The sequence below is a fragment of the Notamacropus eugenii genome, chromosome 3, assembly GCF_028372415.1.
Source record: "Notamacropus eugenii isolate mMacEug1 chromosome 3, mMacEug1.pri_v2, whole genome shotgun sequence".
NCBI classification, from domain to species: Eukaryota; Metazoa; Chordata; class Mammalia; order Diprotodontia; family Macropodidae; genus Notamacropus; species Notamacropus eugenii.
The window spans coordinates 334,873,366-334,892,486 of NC_092874.1; the positions used below are offsets into that span (position 1 = coordinate 334,873,366).

Consider the following 19,121-nt stretch of genomic DNA (forward strand, 5'->3'; position numbering starts at 1 on the left):
AAATGAGGGCACTTCCTTCACCCATTTTTCCCTTAGCATCCTAGTTCTCTCCCCACTGACCATGCTGTTTTTCCCATGGGCTCCCCCACTCCAGAAACAAGCAACACCCAATCACTCTCTTCCTCATTCCTGTAACCCTCTCTGCCCCTCCCCCATGGTTCTTGGTGACAAATCCATCTCAGTTTTGATGGTGACTCAGTAGAATTCGATCTCCTTGAGGGCAGGTACTAGCACAGTACCTGGCACTTAGTAGGTGCTTAATAAATGCTTACTGGAAAGAATTCGCTGCCATCTGTTCCCTGTCCCGGCTGGATAATCTCCCCTTTGCCTTCCCAGCTAGAAGGTTGGAGGATGGGCACTGGCATCGTGGGGGTTGGGAAGCCTGTTGACCCAGCGATCTGCCCTCCCCAATGGTGACCCTCTCCCTCATAAAGGAGCAAGGGTGGGCAGCGGGGAGGGAGGAGGGGAAGAGACAGATAAGCACAGAGGGTAGTTGAAATATTAATGCATTCTCCCCCTCTCCTCCTTTCCTCCTCCTCCCTCCCCCTCCCTCCTCTTCCCCTCCCCCACCCTTTTCCCCCCTCTCTCCCTCCCTGTGGGAAAGGCCTTTGCAGATATAAGCAAACCTTGATTAAAAGCTGCCTGACAGCCCACGGCAGCAGCAAGCAGCAGGCAAGGAAGCTCTTCAAGTCCAAAGGGAGTCGCAGTGGCGGCTCCCGCCACGGCCAGGCTCTCAGATGTCCCTGATCCTTTAATCAATCACAGCCGAGGAGGGGAAGAGCGAACGCCCATCTGAGGCGAGGAGGTATGTTCCTGCATTCATTGCTACTGCCCTGGGAGCTGTGGAGGCCCTAATGACACGTTAGCAGGGTGGGGAGAGGGGGGCGCAGGGGGAAGGAGGGGGAATGGCAGCCTGTGGGAGTTCCAGCAGGGTGGGGGAGGGGGGGGGGTAGGAGGGTATTTGGGGGGGGGCTCTGGCCATCATTTCCCCACCTCTCCCGGCTGAGACGCTCTCTGTGGCTCACAGCACCACGTGATGAGGAAGCCTGAATGCAGGGTTTCTGCTTATTATCTACCTTCCCACTATATCAGAAGCACCACTAGGAATATTTTTCCCTGGGACAAAAACAGTTTGGTGGGGTGTGGCTCAGCCCAGGGGACAGCCATCCTCTCCTGGTCTCTGCCAGCCTGATGCCCTGTTCCCTAGCCGTCTTCCAAGGCCTGCCATTCCTCCCCTCTAATCCCTGTGGGGGGTGGGAACCAGCAGAAGAGCATGGGGGCAAGGCCTGGGACCTACAAATATCTGGAACAGCAATGAGAGAATGCATTCCTTCCCCCTTTATCAGTGCCTGGCTGACATACCCTTTAGCATGTGTGTACAGTACATACATGTACCTCATACATATGAGAATATAAACCCACACGCATCGTTGTACACATGCAAGTGTGCATACAAAGACCAGCTCTCCAGAAGCCTTGCACTTACATTCAGTTCCTGTCTCAGGATCCCTTCTGTGTACTCTCACTGAAAGGGCATGTCTGGTTCTTCACTTCAAATCAGTGAGTGTGTATTGAGTGCCAACTTTGTGCAACTGGGTTAGACTGTGCTGTGGGGGATGAGAAGCAGCCGAAGACCTAGCCTTTTTGTGTCAGGATTTTACTGTGAAAGGAAGACTTTGTGAGGAGGGGGTCCTCATGAAGTAAGAGGAGAACTTATGTCCCTGATGGCAATAGAGAACTATAACGTTTCAGTCAGTCTCTCCATCATTTGTATTTATTAATTGTTTACTGTGTTCGAGGCGCTGGAGATACAAGGCAAAAAGTCAAACTATTGCTTCAAGGAGCTCCTATTCAAGTGGAGGACACAGGATGTATACAGTAAAGTATATGCATAATTCATTAAAAATAAATACAAGGTAGTTATGGGACAGAGGGACTTGCATAAGAAGGGGATCAGAAAAGGTTTCTAGGGAAGAATCTAGAAGGAGGCACTTGGGCTGAGTCTTAATAGAAATCAGGGGAAAAAATAAAAATAAATTTTTAAAAAGGAAATTGGAGATTCCAGGAGGTAGAGATCAGCAGGCAGTATATTCTAGGGATGGGGTGCAATGGCATGGAGGTGGGTGATTCAGTGTCTTGCGCTGGAACACCAGCTTGTCTAGTTTGGCTGGATCACAAAGTCCAAGGAGAAAAATGTATTAAAAGACTGGAAAAGTAGGAAGGGGTCAGGTTGCGAGGAACATTAAATGCCAGAGTTTATATTCCAGCCTCAAGGTATGGGGAGCATCTGCAGTTTGTTGACATGATCAGGCCTGCACTTTTGAGAGGTTTCCACTCTGGCAGTTGTAGGGAGGTAGGATGGAGTGAAGACAAACAGACTTGTGGTAGGGAGGCCAGACAGGAGACTACTTCCATGGTCTATGAGAGATGTGGTTGAGGACCAGAATCAAGGCGGAGTGTGGATGGAGAGGAAGAGACGTTAGAGTGATATTGTCAAGATAGAAACGTTAAGATCTGGCAAATGATTGAATATGTGGGATATGTGAGAATGTGTGAGGGAGTCAAGGATGATATTGGGGTGTCCAGTATAGAAGATGATACTCTTGATGATAACAGGGAAATTTGGAAGAAGGGTGAGTTTTGGGGAAAAGATTATGAGTTCTGTTTTGCACATGCTGAGTTTGAGATGCCTACAAGGCATCCAGTCTGAAATGTCTACTGGACTGTTGTGATATGATACTGGAACTCAGGAGAGAGACTAGAGCTGGATATTCAGGGTGTTCGAAAAGCTATTAAAGCTTATTATTAAGCTATTAAGGCTTAATATAGCCCTAAGATTTTTGGGAACCATCTGTAATAGATCTGGAAGTCATTTGCCTAGAAAGGGTGATTGAACGTATTGGACCTAATGAGATCACCAAATGAGACTGTATAAAGGGAAAAGAAAGGAAGGCCCAGGAAAAAATTGTGGGGTATCTCCAACAGTTAGGTGGTTTGTCCTTCATTCTGGAAAAGGACCATGACATGAGGGAGGTGATGCCATGACATGCAAGTGAATTGGATTTAAGTGAGGGAGGGCTGTGCAGAGTCACCAACCTCACTTTCACCTCCAGAACCATCTGGGTCCAGTGGCCAGATATGGATCAGGAAGACTGGAGATGGCCTCACAATTTGGTAGCATGACATGGATGGTGAATTACCAAGGGAAACTGAAAATGAATATTCAGGTAGGGGGAAAATGGATGAGAGCAAGCAGTATCATGAAAACTCAAAGAGAAAAAACTATCCAGAAAGAGAAAATGGTCAACAGTATCAAAAGCTACAGAGAAAGGCCAAGGAGACTGAAGATAGATAGAGAAGAGCTATTGGATTTGGGAATGAAAAAATTATTTGTGACTTTGGAGAAACAGCATCAGAATGATGAGATCAGACGCTAGACAGCAGAGTTTATGAGACCGAGAGGAAAGCCAGTAGAGGTACCCAATATACATGACTTTTTCAGAATTTGGCAGAGAAAAGGAGAGACACAAGATGATAGGGATGGTGGGATCTAATGAAGGGTTTTTTAATGTGGGGGAGACTTGGACGTTTTTGTAGGCAGTAGAGAAAGAACCAGTAGGCAGGAAAGGGACTGATGATGAGAGTGAGAGTCGATGATGGTAGGGTCAATATTCTGGAGAAGGTGGGAGAAGATGGGATCAAGGGGACAAGTGGAAGTGTTAGCTTCGATAGGGGGTAGAACAGGGAATGGTGGAGGGATGTCAAGGGGCTAAGATGGGGAGGAGAAATTATCAGACAGGAGAAGAAGAGGAGACAGCCTCAATTTTATTGAAGTATATAAGGCATAGGGCACAACTAAGAGTAAGAGAGTGTTATTGAATGCTTGAAGAAAGAAAAGGGGATTTGGACCAGCTTGTGGGGAGATGGGCTAGCAAATTAATTAGTGGGAAGTAAAAGGGCCCATGTGAGACTAGAGAGCATAAATTGGTATGGAAGGAGTCAGCATGGGTAGGGAACCTCTTCAAGCTCTGTTTAGCAGCATGTGAGTAGGAGCGAGGGAGGAAGACCAAGAGAGTGTTGAGATTTGTCAAGGAATGAGGGAAATAAAATCAGAGAGTAAAGAAATGGAGAGGAGAGAGTCTACAATTGAACTGGTTCCCTAAGGAGGGGGATAGGAAAGAAAGGAGAGTGTGGCCAAAGCCCTGGGGATGGCCTGGCAAAGTACTGAGTGGGTGGAGAGATTGAAGGTGTTAAAGGGTTATGGGAAGTAGAATAGGCTTCAGTAAATCAAGGAAGGCTTCAATGAGGAGGGGAGACTTGAGCCAAACTCAGAAGATTGAATGAGAGGAAAAGGAAGGCTATTCCAGGAAGAAGGGACTTCATGAGCCAAGATCCAGAGCAACCTCCCTTTCCTACCCTACTCCCATCCCTGCTGTCAGAGGACGCATCCTTTGGACGATTGTCCCTTTCCATCTGAGATATGGTGATATTTCAGTAATAGAGTAAGTATGGGATGATGTTTCTTTAACTCAGGGGTTCTTAACCTCTTTTTATGTCATGATCCCTTTGTGTGATGGACCCTTTCTCAGAAAAATGTTTTTAAATGCATAAAATTAAAATACATAGGATTGCTATGTTGAATTAAAATACATAGGATTAGTTGAAATAGTTATCAAAATATTTTTTAAACAAATTCACATTCCCCAGGTTAAGAACCTGGCTGATTAAGTAAGGGAAAGGCCTTAAAATGAAGGTTAGGCAGTCCTACTAAGAAAGTATCAATAGTTCTTGACTTTTCTGAGTTCGAGTCCAGAAAAGAATTCTGTTTGCAGCACCAGAACTTTCTGGCTTTCTTGGAGGTTTCACCATTTGGGTTGAGTCTGTCCTTGTTTCTTCTATATCACCCCAGTTTCTCCCTGCACAGGAAAGTGTGGGGGCTTCCCAGCCCATTCAAAGGATGCATTCAATTCACTGATCATTTTTTAAAATAATATTTTTCCCAAATTACATGTTAAAGCAATGTTAACTTTTTTTAAGTTTTGAGTTCTAAATTCTATCCCTCTCTGAGATTGTAAGCAACCTGATAGAGATTATAAACGTGTAATTATATGCAGTATGATATATGGATTGTTTATTAAGCACCTACTCTGTGCACAGCTTTGTTAGACACTGAGGGAAACATAAAGAAAATTAAGATATGATGTCTCCCCAAATGAAATTGATGACAATCTGAGATGCCTGAAGCTGACGGTGAATAAGACTGTTGGTGTAGCCTAGAACCCTCTGTTTATTGACAACCCCCCCTCACCTCCCCACCCTACCCCCCCTACTCTCCAAGGACAGAGATCTTTCCAGAGAGCTGTCTTGTTCCCAGCCTTAGAGATCCCTGGCAGTCCCAAAACTAATGGAGGTGAGAGTTCACAGGAGGGAATCCCCCAGCCAGCTGTCAACTCAGCAGATGGGGATGAGGCAAAGGTCACCTTACCTCCCTTTCTTCCCAGTAGGGCCCCTCTACAAGCCAGTTTCCTCCCTGTTTATTATACATCCTCCCGTCCCCCCTCCCCCCCACCTCCGTCTTCTTCCCCAGACCGATGCTTCCTACCTGCTCCTCTCCACATATCCTCCCTCTGCCTACCATTCTGGGATGAGGTCATCTATGAAACTGACTCTGAACATTCCAGCCCATCAACCTGCTCCCTCTGCCCCAAGCTGCCAGAGCAAAATCCTGTGGTAGAGAGGAGAGAACAGTACATTGGAATCTCAGCTCCTACATGACATGAATAGCTCTCTTCCCTTCCTGAGCTTCAGTTTTCCCTTCTGTAAGATAAGGATAATAATTCGTGCTCTGTGTACTTTATAGGGCTGTTGTGATTAAAGCCTCTATAAATCTTAAAGTGCTATAGAAACGTGAATTTTTATTTTGCCCCACATTTTGATCCCTGATTAGATCCGATCTAACACCAATTTTATAATGCTTTTTATCATCTCCTAATTGTTTGCCATATGATCTGTGTCTCCTCAGTTAGACTGTGGGCCAACTGAGGGCAGGGGCTCCATTTCCTCAGTGCCCCTCCCTCAAATGCCTAGACATCCTAGGACAGGAGTGGGAAACCTGAGGCCACATGTGACCCTCTAGATCCTGACCCCTTGACTGAATCCAAACTTCACAGAATTTGTTTGAATTCAGTCAAAGGGCCACACCTGAGGACCACATGTGGCCTTGAGGCAGCAGGTTTCCCACCCCTGTCTTAGGACATTTCTATATAAAAAGTTTGCTTTACAGGTGGCAAAACATTGCATTATTTTATTTGAGACTCACAACAACCCCATGCGTTAGGCATTGCAGCTACTATTTTCCTTATTTTACAGGTGAGGAAACAGACTTAGGTTAAGAAACTTGGGTAAGGTAACATAGTAAGTAGAGGAGCTGGAATTTTGACAGCAGTTCTCTGAACCAAATTCTTTCCACTGGTCTGCGCAACCCATCTAACATGGCTCGGATTGTTTTGTTGTTTTTGTGAAGAAAGTGTTTTATAAACCTAAAGGTGGACTATTTTATTTGCCACATTGCCTCATAAGTCTAAAGCAGATTACAGGAATTCTTCCTTTCATCCAGTCAGAAAATGCCATTTGTTTCCTTGCTAAACAATCTCTTACATCAGTAAATGATTTTATATGCTTCTCAAAGCATTTCGCATTCACTAACTCCAAAGATTCTTGTAAATAGTCATCGAGGCAAACTTTGTGATCCCTGTGTTACAGAGGAGGACACTAAGTCTCAGAAAAAGAGAGTGATCTACCCAAGTCCTCCTAGCTGTGGCAGAGCTATGGTTCATGAATCCTTGCCTGGTGTTGGGCTCTTTTCATCCCAAAAGTCGTATAAAGTACCATAGAACCCAAGATTTTTAGAGTGGGAAGGAACTCAACAACCATCTCTTCCAACTTGGACCCACAAGGAATTCTCACTAAAACATCCCCAATTGGTGGCCATCCAGCCTCACTGTGACAAGAGATAACCCGCCACCTCTTGAGTCACCTTTGTCACTTTAATGATGAGGGAGGTATTTTATTTCTTGGGAAAAAGCCTAAAGGTGTCTCTTTACCACTTCCACCCATTGCTCTCAGTTCCTCTCTTTGAAGACAAACAGAGCGAGTGTAATCCCTATTCTTTATGCTGCTTTTTTTACCCATTCTTTTCCAGGCTTGTCACCCCCAGTTCCTTCAGCTAATCCTTATTTGAAAAGAACTTAAGGCCTGCATCATCTTGGTTGAAGACAACCCAGCTGGATGTTCTCCAGCTTATCTTTAAACTGTGGCACACTGTATTCTATGGATTGTCTGATGGATCTAAGTATAGGACTGTCACCTCCCTACATGGAGAAGCTTGGCTTCTCTTAATGCAGCTCAAGATCACATTAGCTTTTTTGTCTACCACATGACACTGCTCTCTCATTGCAGCCCACTAAGACCTACAGATCTTTTTCAGACAAATTTTAACCAATCCTACCCCATTCTGTCTTTGTGAAGTTTTAATTTTTTGAACTCATGTCAGATTTGACATTTATCACTATTGAATTTCACCTTATTAGATTCAGGCTCCAGCTAATGAAGATCTTTGGGGCTCCTTTCTCTGTCATGTAGTATATTGGCTATCCCTCTAAGTTCTCTGTTATCTGTAAACTTGATGAGCATGCTATCTGTTCCATCATATAAGTCATTGGGGGAAAAATGTTAAAGAGCCCAGCACAGATCCGTAGGGTACTCAGTGTAGAGACCTGCTACGCTCTAAGTCTGGTCACTCAGCCAGTTCTAAACCCATCTAATCCACATCCCCTACATCTTTTCCACAATATGAAATACTTTCTCTAAAGCTTTGCTAAAATCTAGGTAAACTATGTCTATAGCAGTGTCCTGATATATTAGTTTAGCAAGCCTGTCAAAAAGCGAAAGAAGGTCACACAGGCTCGAAGTGGTCTTCATGAAGATAGGCTGACTTTTTATAATGACCACTTCCTTTTGTAGATGTTCATCATCCATTGTACAATTATCTGACCTACAACGTTATCAGGATTGAATTCAAGCTTATTAATGTATACAGCTCATAGACTCAGTTCTTTTCCCTTTTTGGAAAATTGGAACATTTGCCTTTCCTGGTCTAGCAATATCTCTCCCTCATTTCTGTTATCTTTCAAGCACCACTGATTGTGGCTAATAATTCCATCAATTAAGCGATGAGCAGTGTTAAGCACCTACTATGTACCAGTCACTGGAGATTCAAAGACAAATAAAGCAGTCCTTGCCCTGAAGGAGTTTATATTTTGTGGAGCAGATAACATGTACATGTATAAGTATACATAGCATACATACAAGAGATAGAAGTTATTTTGGTAGGACAGGTATTAGCAGCCATGAAGCTCACGGAAGGCTTTATGTGGGAGGTGGCATTTGAGATAATTTTGAAGGAAACTAGGAATTCTAAGAGGTAGAGGTAAAGAAGGTAAAGGCATGGGGGACAGCCTTTGCAAAAGCATGGTGATCAAAGATGAAATGTCATATACAAGGAATAGGAAGTATGGCCAGTGTGACTAGGCGGTAAAATACATTATCAGGGGTAAAGTTCATTTAGCCTGGGAAGAGAGGCTGCGGCCAGATTATAAAGGGCTTTAAATGGCAGAGAACTCTGTATTTCATCCTAGGGGTATTAGCAAGGTCAGACTTATACATTCAGACTGTCACTGCCAAGTCTGTGGCTGGGGGTTGGGTTGGAGAGGGGAGTGGCTAGAGGCAGGGAAACCAATTAGAAGACTTTTGCAAAGGTCCAGAGGAGGGGTACTAGACGTGCTAGTACAAATGGCCAAATGAGTGGAGAGAATTCACTGGATATGGGAGATGTTGGGAGGCAAGATTTGGGAACTAGTTGGCCATGTCTGGACTGGCAGAGTGAGGGTAAGTGATGAGCTGAGGATACTCTGTTCTGTTACCAGGGTGACTGAAAGAATGAGAATGTAATGCCCTCAACAGGAAGAGGAAAGTTTAGAAGAAAGGTGACTTTGGAAGATAAAGATAAATTCTGTTCTGTACATGGTGAATCTGGGATACTTACAGGACATCCAGTTTGTAATGCCAAGTAGATGTTTGGTAGCTCAGGAGAAAAGTGAGAGCTGGATATATAAATATGGGAATCACTGGCACAGAGATTATAATTTAACCCATGGGATGATGGGTTGGTGCTAGTGGTTCCTTCAGAATCCAAGAACATAGATCATCTCTGCCAGATGCCTAGAATTCATCAATAGCAACCAGGTGCACTATTCCTTATTTCTCTGGGATTACCAACTCCCAGTTAGCTATTTTGGTCTCTCATTTACAGTACAAAAGTCATTCTCCTTGGCAGAAAAAAACAGAAGCAAAATCAGATTTGATCAAATCTGTTTTTTTCTGTTGTCAGTTATCATCCTCTGATCATCTTTGAACCTGGGGTCAAGAAGACCTGAGTTCAAATCTAGCCCTAGACATTTACTAGCTGTGTGACTCTGGGTAAATCACTTAATCTCAGGCTGCCTCAATTTTCTCAACTGTAAAGTGGAGATAATAACAGCCCCCACCTTGCAGGATTGCTGTCAGGATCAAATGAGAGTATTTGTCAAGCTCTTAGCATGGTGCTTGGCACATAGCAGGTGCTATGTAAATGCATACTTTTCCCTTTCTGTCCCCTCATGTAGTAGTCCTATCCCTTCTCTGAAGTTCCTTTTCTCCTCAAAGAGAAAAAAGACAACCAAGCAGACAATCCCATTTTGGATGTCCCTTAGTTCTCCTCGACAGCCCCAGCTCATTTTGAACTTTAGCACCTGCCACTATTTTTAACGGGACAGTGCCACGCTCTTATACTTTTGTTAATTATCTATTCTTGCTTCTATCTTGTGTACATCTTTTAAGAAACAACTAAGTTGATTGGTGAGTTCTCTGTACATCCACATAGGCCTCTTCAAACAATTCCTGGTTTTCCTCCTTACTGAAATTGTTCCCTTCTGTGTCTTCAGATTCATTCTGGAGAGTTCCTCTTCCCTTCTGCACTTACTTCAGTAGAATTTTCATCCATGAGATTCCACCTATTCTTCCCCTAAATCCTTTGAAATTTGCTTTCCAAAAATCTAGGATTCATGCCAGTTAGTCAGTCAGTAGGTATTTTATTAAGAGCCTGCTACCTGCCAGGCACCTTGCTAGGCCCTGGGGATACAGAAAAAATAGCTGAAGATGGTACTGGTCCTCGGGGAGTTCAGAATCTAATAAAATAACGGTAATGACATACAAACTGCCATGTACAAAAAAGATATGTACAGGATAAACTGGCATAATCAGCAGAAGAAAGATATTATGAGTACACTGGATCAGGAAAGGCTTAAGAAAAGTCGAATCGAAGCTTCCTTCTTTTTATCACAAAGTCTAGGAGGGAGTGGTCAGTTTCCCCCAAGATTCCCAACCTCTACACCCCAGCAAACAGTCCCTCCTCTATGTTAGTAAAAATCAGAGCCAATGTAAAATTTCCCCTTATTGTTTCCTCCCTCTTTTGAAGGATGAAATTATCATTAAGACAAGTCAAAAAATTATTAGCCGCTCTGCTTTTGGCCGAGAGAGCGCTCCAGCAGATGGCTGGATAATTGAAGTTCCATATCACTCCTATGGCCTGCCTCTTCTGTGCTGGGCTCATGATCTGCTTTCCAAATTCCTCTGCGTATTCTTTCTGCCCAGGTGGTTTGTAGTATGTGTCACTGATGACATCCCTTCTGTTTTTCTCCCTCCTTTGATGTGGACCGGAAAGCTTCCATATTCAGGTTCTAGATTTCATCAGCTCAGTTTACGTTCTTAATATACAATGCTAGCTCCTGATGCCTTTTTCTCACACTCACACCTATCTTGTTTCTTTTTAATAAGTTTTACCTATCCAGAGCCATATTCTGATCATGGGTTTTATCCCACTGCATCTCAGTAACACCAATGAGAGAAGGCATTCCATCCTTGCGTTAGAACCTCTAATATTTATGGTAATTTGGGCCAATAAGGAACTAGAGCCCTAAAGAGTTTGACTTGATTAAGATCACGAGTGGAAGGCTGTCTGTTGTAGGAGGAACATTAGATCTGATGTCGAGGAAACCGTGAGTTTGAGTCTTGACTCCAGCACTTACTGACTGTATCATTTGGCAAATCATTTCTGATGCTTTAAGTCTCCATTTCTTCCTCTATAAAGTGGGGATAATGCCTATAGCACCTCACGAGGCTATTGTAGGGACAACAAGTGAATCGTGTTTGTAAAGAAAATCTTATAATATCATCTACAAGGGGTAGGTATTATTAGTGGAAGAGTGGATGAGTCTCCCAGCCCCAGGAATCTTCATTTCCTGCCTGGTGCTCTTTGCACTACAACATGAGAGGTACCTACTTTAGTTTAACCTTAAGCTATGGTCTCAGATAGACTGCCTTCTGGGGGATGGGGAGAAGAGAGGAAGAAAGAACTTTGACTATAGCCACAAAGGTTGAGGGACTCTAGGCAGCTTGAGGACAGATAGAAAAAGAGTCGGACGGAAAAAGGTAGGAGGTTGCTAGGAAGTAGTGTCTCTGACTGGTTCAGTGAGTCAATTAGAGACAGCCCTGGCCTATGACCTTGGGCTCACTCCTCATGTGGGCCCATTAGTTTTGCTCTGACTTCTAGACCCAGGCTTTAATCCTAACCACAGACTGTACCCCTAACTCCAGCCAGATGCCTTTCAAGGGTACCCCTTGAGCACAAGAGGTACTAATGGAGAGATTATGGGTGGCTCAGTGCCATACCTTCTGACTGCTAAGAATGCAAGTCCTGGTGAGTGGAGGTCAAGAATGCAATCTTCTTATGTGAATTGTGGAGCATATGGCAGAATTCCTGAAATGAGATGAAGTATCTGACCATGTAAGAGAGAGGTTCATAATGTGAGTCCGACAAACCCCCAACAGGTCCATGGATGGATCTTGGGATTTTTAATATTTTGATAACTATTATAATCAATGATTGGTTTCCTTTCTATGTTATATATTCAGTTTATGAATTTAAAAACGTTCAGAGAAGGGGGGTCCATAGACTTCACCAGACTGCCAAAGAGGTCCAAGCCACCAAAGAAGAATTAAGAACCTTTGATTAATAAAGAGGGGAAGGATAAGGACACAGGAATAGGTCAAAAATTTTTTTTAGGAAGCTAAGGGCTTGTCATTGGTAGAAGGAAGAACAATTTCCTAGGAATAAACCTTACTGCAGGCAGCCTTTCTGCCCCTTTCCCTTTCTCAGTCCCCTCCATCTGTCACCTGGAGTGCTTCTCCAGGACCCAGCTTCCCTCCCCCAGTGATGGCCTCCTGATTGCTCCAGCTCGGCCTCTCTCTGTTAGGAACCTCAGGAGGGCAGCAGCAGCAGCAGCAGCAGCAGTAGGCAGGAGGATAAAAGAAGCATTGGTGACCTGCTTATAGTTCAGCATTTGGTACAAACAACATCTTTCTCCAGATGCTGAGATAGAACCACTCAGCTTTGTAATTGCTGATTCTAATCAGCTGATAGCCAGCCCTTTTCTTTCTCCACCTGTCCTGTCCCCTACCTAGAACAGGGGCCAGGATGTACCTGGAAGGCCCTCAGGAATGCTTGTATGTGCTCCTCTCCCACCCCCAAAACATACGTGTACAAGCTTTCTCCATGATGGGGCCACATACCCACAGCCCTGAGAATAAGTCTTCAGGAAAGAATGTTGGGAATCTGGGGACCTGGGTTGAAATCCAGCTTTGCCATTTACTTGGACAAGTCACTTAAACTTTGTAGGCCTCGGTTTCTTTCTCTGTAAGTAAAAAGGATTAGTCTAGAGCAAAGATTCTTAATCTATGGTCAGTGAATCTCCCTCAAGGCACATATGAATAGATTTCAAGGGGGTCCCTGAATTTGGATGTGAATATTTTTGTATGTGTGTATACATATACATATATATACACATATGATTTTCATCAACCTCTAACTGAAATTTAGTATTTCTTTTATTTAAAAAGATTATTCTGAGAAGGGATCCCTAGATTTCACTGAATTGCCGAAGGGGTCCACGATACAAAAAAGTTTAAGAACCCCTCATCTAGATAACCTGCAAGGTGGCTTTCAGCTCCAAATCCACCCCCTAAATGTCCTTGCTTTCCAGCTCAGAAAGGTTTTCTGAATAACCCAAGCCATCCCAGCCTGATAGGTGGTTTTATGGAGCTGTGACTTCCTCCCCCACTAGAATTCTCAGTCAGACTGTGACCTCATAGAGAAGTCCAAGGAAATTGCTTAGGGCCCACAGAGGTTAAGTGACTTATACAGGATCATACAGTGAGTGTGTGGGATTTGAAGCCAGGCTTTCTGTCTATAGAGACACTCTGCAACCATACCCTCAAAAGCATCTAGAAGGGGAAGCAGGTTCAATGGAGTCTGATGGCAACATCCCCTGCCCTTCACCTCCATCTGCAGTCCAGAAAGGGACAGAAAGGTTCTGACAAGGAAACTGCCTCCTGCAGGTATAAGGAAGGCAGGGATAATGACCAATATCCACATCCTGATTTGTTGGTTCATTAAGCAAGTATTTATTGGCCACTATTATGTGCAAAGCCGTGTGTTTTAGAGGGATGCAGAGAAAGGAAAGGGAAAGAAGGAAGGAAGGAGAGAGAGAGAAAGAGAGAGAAAAGAAAAGGAAAAAAGAAAGACTTTCCCTCAGGGAGGTTATAGTCTAGTAGAGGAAAATGACATAATAATACCAAGCTTTTATGCAGCCCTTTAAAGTTTTCAAAACCTTGTCATAGCAGCTCTGTAGGGAGGGCTGAGTCAGCATTAGAGGCAGTTGTGGTAGGGTGGGCCAGCTTGGATTGGGGTCAGACAGTGACTTTCTATATGACTTTTCCACTGTGGGCCTCAGTTTCCCCAGCTGTAAAATGGGAGAGTGGGACTAGCCAATCTCTAAGGTCCCTTCTACATATAATGATCCAAAAGCTACTTTTGATCTCTCTTGTAGATGACAGACACTGAGATGAGGGGTTAAATAGCTGCATGTCAGAATGAGGAGTTAAAGCCAGCTCTTTAGAAATCCATTGCCCTTCCTGGTTTGCCAGAGTGACTTTCCAGAGACAAGCAAATTACCTAGTACAAAACAAAAGAAGTGGCAATGTAGCATAGCAGATAAGAAGGACCAGCTCTGGTGACAGGAAGACCTAGATCCAAATGCCCTGTTGGACGCCTTTGGACTTTGTGACTAAGAACAAGTTGGAACCTCTTAGCACTCTAGGCACTCTCTGAGACCAAGGAGTGGCTGATCTGTGTAATAGAGAGAGTTGCCACACCAGAAGGTCCTTATACCAATGAAATCATGGGTCTAGATACCTTTTTTCTTTCTCTCCAAAAAGGCAGTGGGTGGTGATTAGAAAAGAGAGATTGCTTCTGACTGTTGGGATCAGAGGAAGGTTCGTGGAAAGGGAGGCGCTTGAGCTGGGCCAACATGAGAGCATCTGAGTTGAAGTTCCAATTTTGTCACTTACCCACTCTAGGCCTCAGTTTCCTTATATCTGGAGTAATGGCAGAATATCATCTCCTTGGCACATACTTCGTCTTGTCTATCTCCAGAATATACCACAGTGCCTAGCACGCTGTAGGCAATTAATGAATGTTTGTTGTTTTGAATTGAATTGACTGAGTTGGATTAGATGATCTCAAAGACCCTTTGAACTCTGAATTCTGAGGACCAGTGATGCTACTCAGGTTCCTTCTGTTAACCCAAAATATCTTCTGTCTGTGGAGTAAAATAAATTTGTCCTTGGGGATGTAGTCATTATTTCATAGCTTAAAGGAACTAGGGAAAGCAACATGGTATCCAGGTAGTTTTTGACCACAAATAGAAAGAAACATGAGGGTTATGTTCTGAGCCATCTCTGTCCTGAGGCTTTGGAAGCTTGAACGCTAGTATTTTGTGTGTCCCAAAGGGATTGGAACCAGACCTGTGATATCAATAATATGGGGAACTATTAGATGAAGAAGACTCTTTATTAATGGAGTTTGACATTTTCTCTGCAATTTCTGTTCTAGAGGTTCCCAGGACAGCAAGGGGTTAACTCACTTGCTGAGGGTCGAATAGGTAGTGTGTGTCAGAGGTGGGACTTTAGCTCAGATCATCTCAGCTCAGAGGCCAGCCCTCTGTCCACAACACCACACTGACTTTCATTGGTCCCGTAGCTAGTACAGAAGTCTTGTGTATCATGGTGGTTATATTGGGAACAGCGGAGAACAGGAGAGGAGAGGGGGGAAAAGGAGAGGTATAGAACCTTGACATGTGAGCAAAGATCAGAGAAGGTGAAAGGTGAAATTCTGAGGTTTAGATATTAGACTCTGGAAGGCTAGGGTGATGACTCTGTCATCAGTCTGGACTAAGAGAAGGTAGGCCAACCAGCTGAGGGAAAAGAGGGTGGCACAGCCCCCAGTTCCTCAGCATCAAGCCACTCCAGCCACAAAGGGTGGAGGACGAAAGATGGAGTGGGGAAGGTGCCAACATCTTTAATTGAAATCAAGAGGTTGGTGCAGTAGAGCAGTAATCAGATTGGTCAGGGCAGAGAGTTTGCGGTAGGCATCTTGTTCCCACTTCCTATCAATCCTGAAGCCCATTAGGCAGGGATCTGAGTGCCACATTCTCCTCATTAAGGCAATACAACTTGTCTGTCAAAGATTCTTTATGGGGAGACAGCGCTATGCCCTGAATGGTCTGTGTATGCAAATCCTGACATCATATGCATTCTGTACTACCCACCATAATTGAGATGTCACAGATTTTATTTTTGACTGGGGGCACAGGGGAGTTAAGAATATTGCAATTAAGTAACAGTAACGAGGGCCTGCCATTTGATTTGGCTCCCACTGGAATACTCTGTGTGTGCTCATGAGGTGGGATATCATAGACCAGGAAAGATGAAATGGCAGCTTATCACCCCTTCTAACCTCAAGCCCCAGACTCCAGAGAAGGTCAAGACTCTCGGAAGCTGGGTTCTTTGGGAAGGCAGAGAAAGAGTTATGACCAGTTGACTTCCATTGAGAGACAGCATGACATAATGCTCATAATGGAAAGTCTCTAAGAAATATTTAGAGTCAGGAGAATCCAGTGCTGAGCACAGTTCCTGGTACATAGCAGGCGCTTAATAGATGTTTATTGATTGATTGAGAGATTTGAATTAGAATTCTGCTTCCTGTACTCACTAGCTCGTGGCTATATTTAGTCTCTGAGCCTCAGCATCCACATTTGTAAAATGGAGGTGGTAGGGTCAAAGATCTAGAAGTACCTGTAGAAGTCCAACTCCTTCATCTCCTCATATTAATGAGGAAACAGACCTAGATAAGCTTAGAAACTTGTTGAAGTTCCAAATTACAGTTCTTAAATAGCAGGATTCACACCCTCCTACCCAAGACCTCTGACTCCAAATCCAGTCCTTCCACTGAATCATACCTGTAATACCAAGGTGGTCATAAAAGTCAAATGAGATAATATGAAGTGCTTTATAAACCTTAAAGTGCTTTATATTACTGTTCAGTCATTTTTAATCTTGTCCGCTCTTTGTGACCCCATTTTGTGTTTCCTTGGCAAAGATACTGAAGTGGTTTTCCATTTTCTTTGCCAGATCATTTGACAGATGAGGAAATGAGGCAAACAGGGTGAAGTGACTTGCCCAGGGTTACACGGCTAGTAAGTGTCTGAGAACAGATCCGAACTCAGAAAGACGTCTTCCTGACTCCATGCCCTGTACTTTGTTCGCTGTGCCACCTAGCTACCCAAAATGCTATATAAATTATTAATAAATAAAACTATTGTTCTTATTAAAATTATGCTGGTTACACAACCTTGAGGTCATAGGAAAGTTACCAATCATCCACAGCTTTTTTGATTCACCTCCTCAGTGCCTCAGTTTCCTTATTCTCCATTTAAGAATGACTAAATCTGACCTGTCTGGCCAGGCTATAGTGAAACACAAAATGAGCCGCCAAATGGGAAAATGCTTTGAAAAGCTACAAAGTTTCTACACATATGAGGTTATTTATCACTATCGTATGATAATGATCATGAGAGCTATCATTGGGGACCAGGGAGCACATGTCCCCTTCAAGATCCCAGACTTTGGGAGAAGCTGACTGGGGTTACCTCCCTGGGCTGTCCTCATCTTTCCTTGCTTTGAACCACTGCTTATGTTTATAGTCTACGCTCCTCATTTGGGATTTCTTATATACTCTCTGTCATGTATGGTGTACAAAGGTTTATTTTGTTTCCTAAGCTAGACTTTGAATTCTTCCAGGGCAGAAACTGTGTTTTATATGTCTCTGTATCCCCTAGAATCTATCAACTAATGTTTATCACATATGTACTATGTGCTGGGCACTGTGCTTAGAGGTTCTTGCACATGGTAAGCACTCAATATATAATACTTAGAATATGATATATAACAATAAAAAATTTCTCGCTTCATGCACTCTACACTCCAGCCCAAGAGAGCTTGTTGCTGTTGGTCATAACAACATCCCACGTCTGGTCTCCATGTGCTTACATAGGTCTGATCCCTGTGCCTGGAATGCACTCTCTTCTCACCTTTGTCTTGTAGAATTCCTAGTTTCCTTCAAAACTTAGCTCAAATACTATTTCCCACAGGGAGCCTTTCCTGGTATCTACAGATGCTTGTGTCTAACCTCCAAAACGAACTTGTTTTTCATTTTGTACATGTATTTTTTTCTGCATTTATATCTGTGAGTATTGTTTCCTCCTAGAGATTCCAGTTTCTTGAAATCAGAGACTGTTTTCATGTATATTTTTGTATCCCCAGTGCCTAGCACAGTGTTGGCAAACAGTAGACAATAAATACTTATGACACTTAAAGGTTTTACAAAGCAACCCTGTATAAAGTGTTGTTCTCCCCATTTTATAGATGAGAAAATTAAGTGCCGGAAGCAGGATTCGAACCAGGGTTAGATTCTGACTGCGAATGCTGCTCTTTTCACTACACTGAGTTTGGTGGGTTGATTGATGAATTACTAAGTTTATGTTCCCCCCTCCCAGACCTTGCTCTCTGTTAGAGAATTCCTGCTACGGTGCTAATGACTGCTAATGGACTAATGTTCCTCCTGCCACCCCCACCAGCTCAGGTAACCTTTGTGCACTTGAAGCCTTCATTGCCTTAACACAAAGGATTGACTAATGGTGGAAATTTCAGGCATTGTGGTGGACTGGTGAGGGAAATATTGGGGTGTATATGTATTGGGGGTTGCAGATAGGACATTCAACATCTCTTCAAAATAATCTTCATTGTTATCGTTTTTATTTAGGGTTGGCCTGGTTTAGTTAACATTGCCACAAAATGGTGCAATATTAGCAGCAGTACTGGACTGGCATTGGAGGGATAACTGCCGTGGTGTTGGGGAATGTTTGTCATGGTACTAGGGGATGATGGTACTAGGGGATGATGACCATTATGTATGTTTTTTTGGAAAGGGATAGTCATGGCCACAGTGTTGAGTTGGAGATGGCCATAATGTTGAGCGTTCTGCCATTCTGGGAGGTGAGAGTTGGAGTGTTCAAGGAGTGGCCGTTGCTATTATATCTCTGTGTGACCAGTGGTTGTGGAGTTGTATAGACAGTGACCAAGATATTAGAGATGGCTGTGGTGTTTGGGGTAGGGAACAGTGATAGCTGACGTTGTAGAGGATGTTATGACTGAGTAATGTCCATGGAATTAAAGGGCAGTGGTGTAAATTTTAGTTGTTTGAAGAGGAGGCATTGTTAGGAAGTAGTAACTCTGATTTGTGGAAGTGGATGATGACCAAGGTATTAGAGAGGTACCGTAATATACAGAATTAGGTCTGTGGTATTGATGGAGTTTAATAAATTGATTTTTAATATCTGGAAACTGTGTCTCTGGGAATTTTTACTCATCACAGTGAAAAAGACAAAGGAATTGTGCTTTCAGTTCCTTTTTTACAGTCTTTCTAAAACAATGCATGGGTTATACCACTGGTGGAACAAACTCTGGACTTTATGACTTTGGGGGAATTTTGGCTAGAGAGCCTATAAAAT

At 43.5% G+C, this 19,121-nt stretch overlaps 1 protein-coding gene and 1 long non-coding RNA gene across 20 annotated transcripts in view; one reads left to right on the plus strand and one right to left on the minus strand.

Moving 5' to 3' along the window:
- The window catches only part of RAI1 (retinoic acid induced 1), a 305,090-nt gene that overhangs the window by 210,523 nt on the left and 75,446 nt on the right, over positions 1-19,121 (plus strand). For 6 of the 8 annotated variants that reach the window (XM_072650164.1, XM_072650156.1, XM_072650159.1 and 3 more), the window contains one exon: positions 615-805. The exons of 1 other annotated variant lie outside the window; for it this stretch is intronic. The gene's annotated coding sequence lies outside the window, so the exon portion shown is untranslated. Of the gene's footprint in view, positions 1-604; positions 806-19,121 lie in introns of all 8 variants that reach the window. One more of the 8 variants, XM_072650157.1, reaches the window with a different exon arrangement.
- Positions 1-19,121, minus strand: part of LOC140530986 (uncharacterized) — a 202,907-nt gene that overhangs the window by 161,367 nt on the left and 22,419 nt on the right. The gene's annotated exons all lie outside the window — the stretch shown is intronic.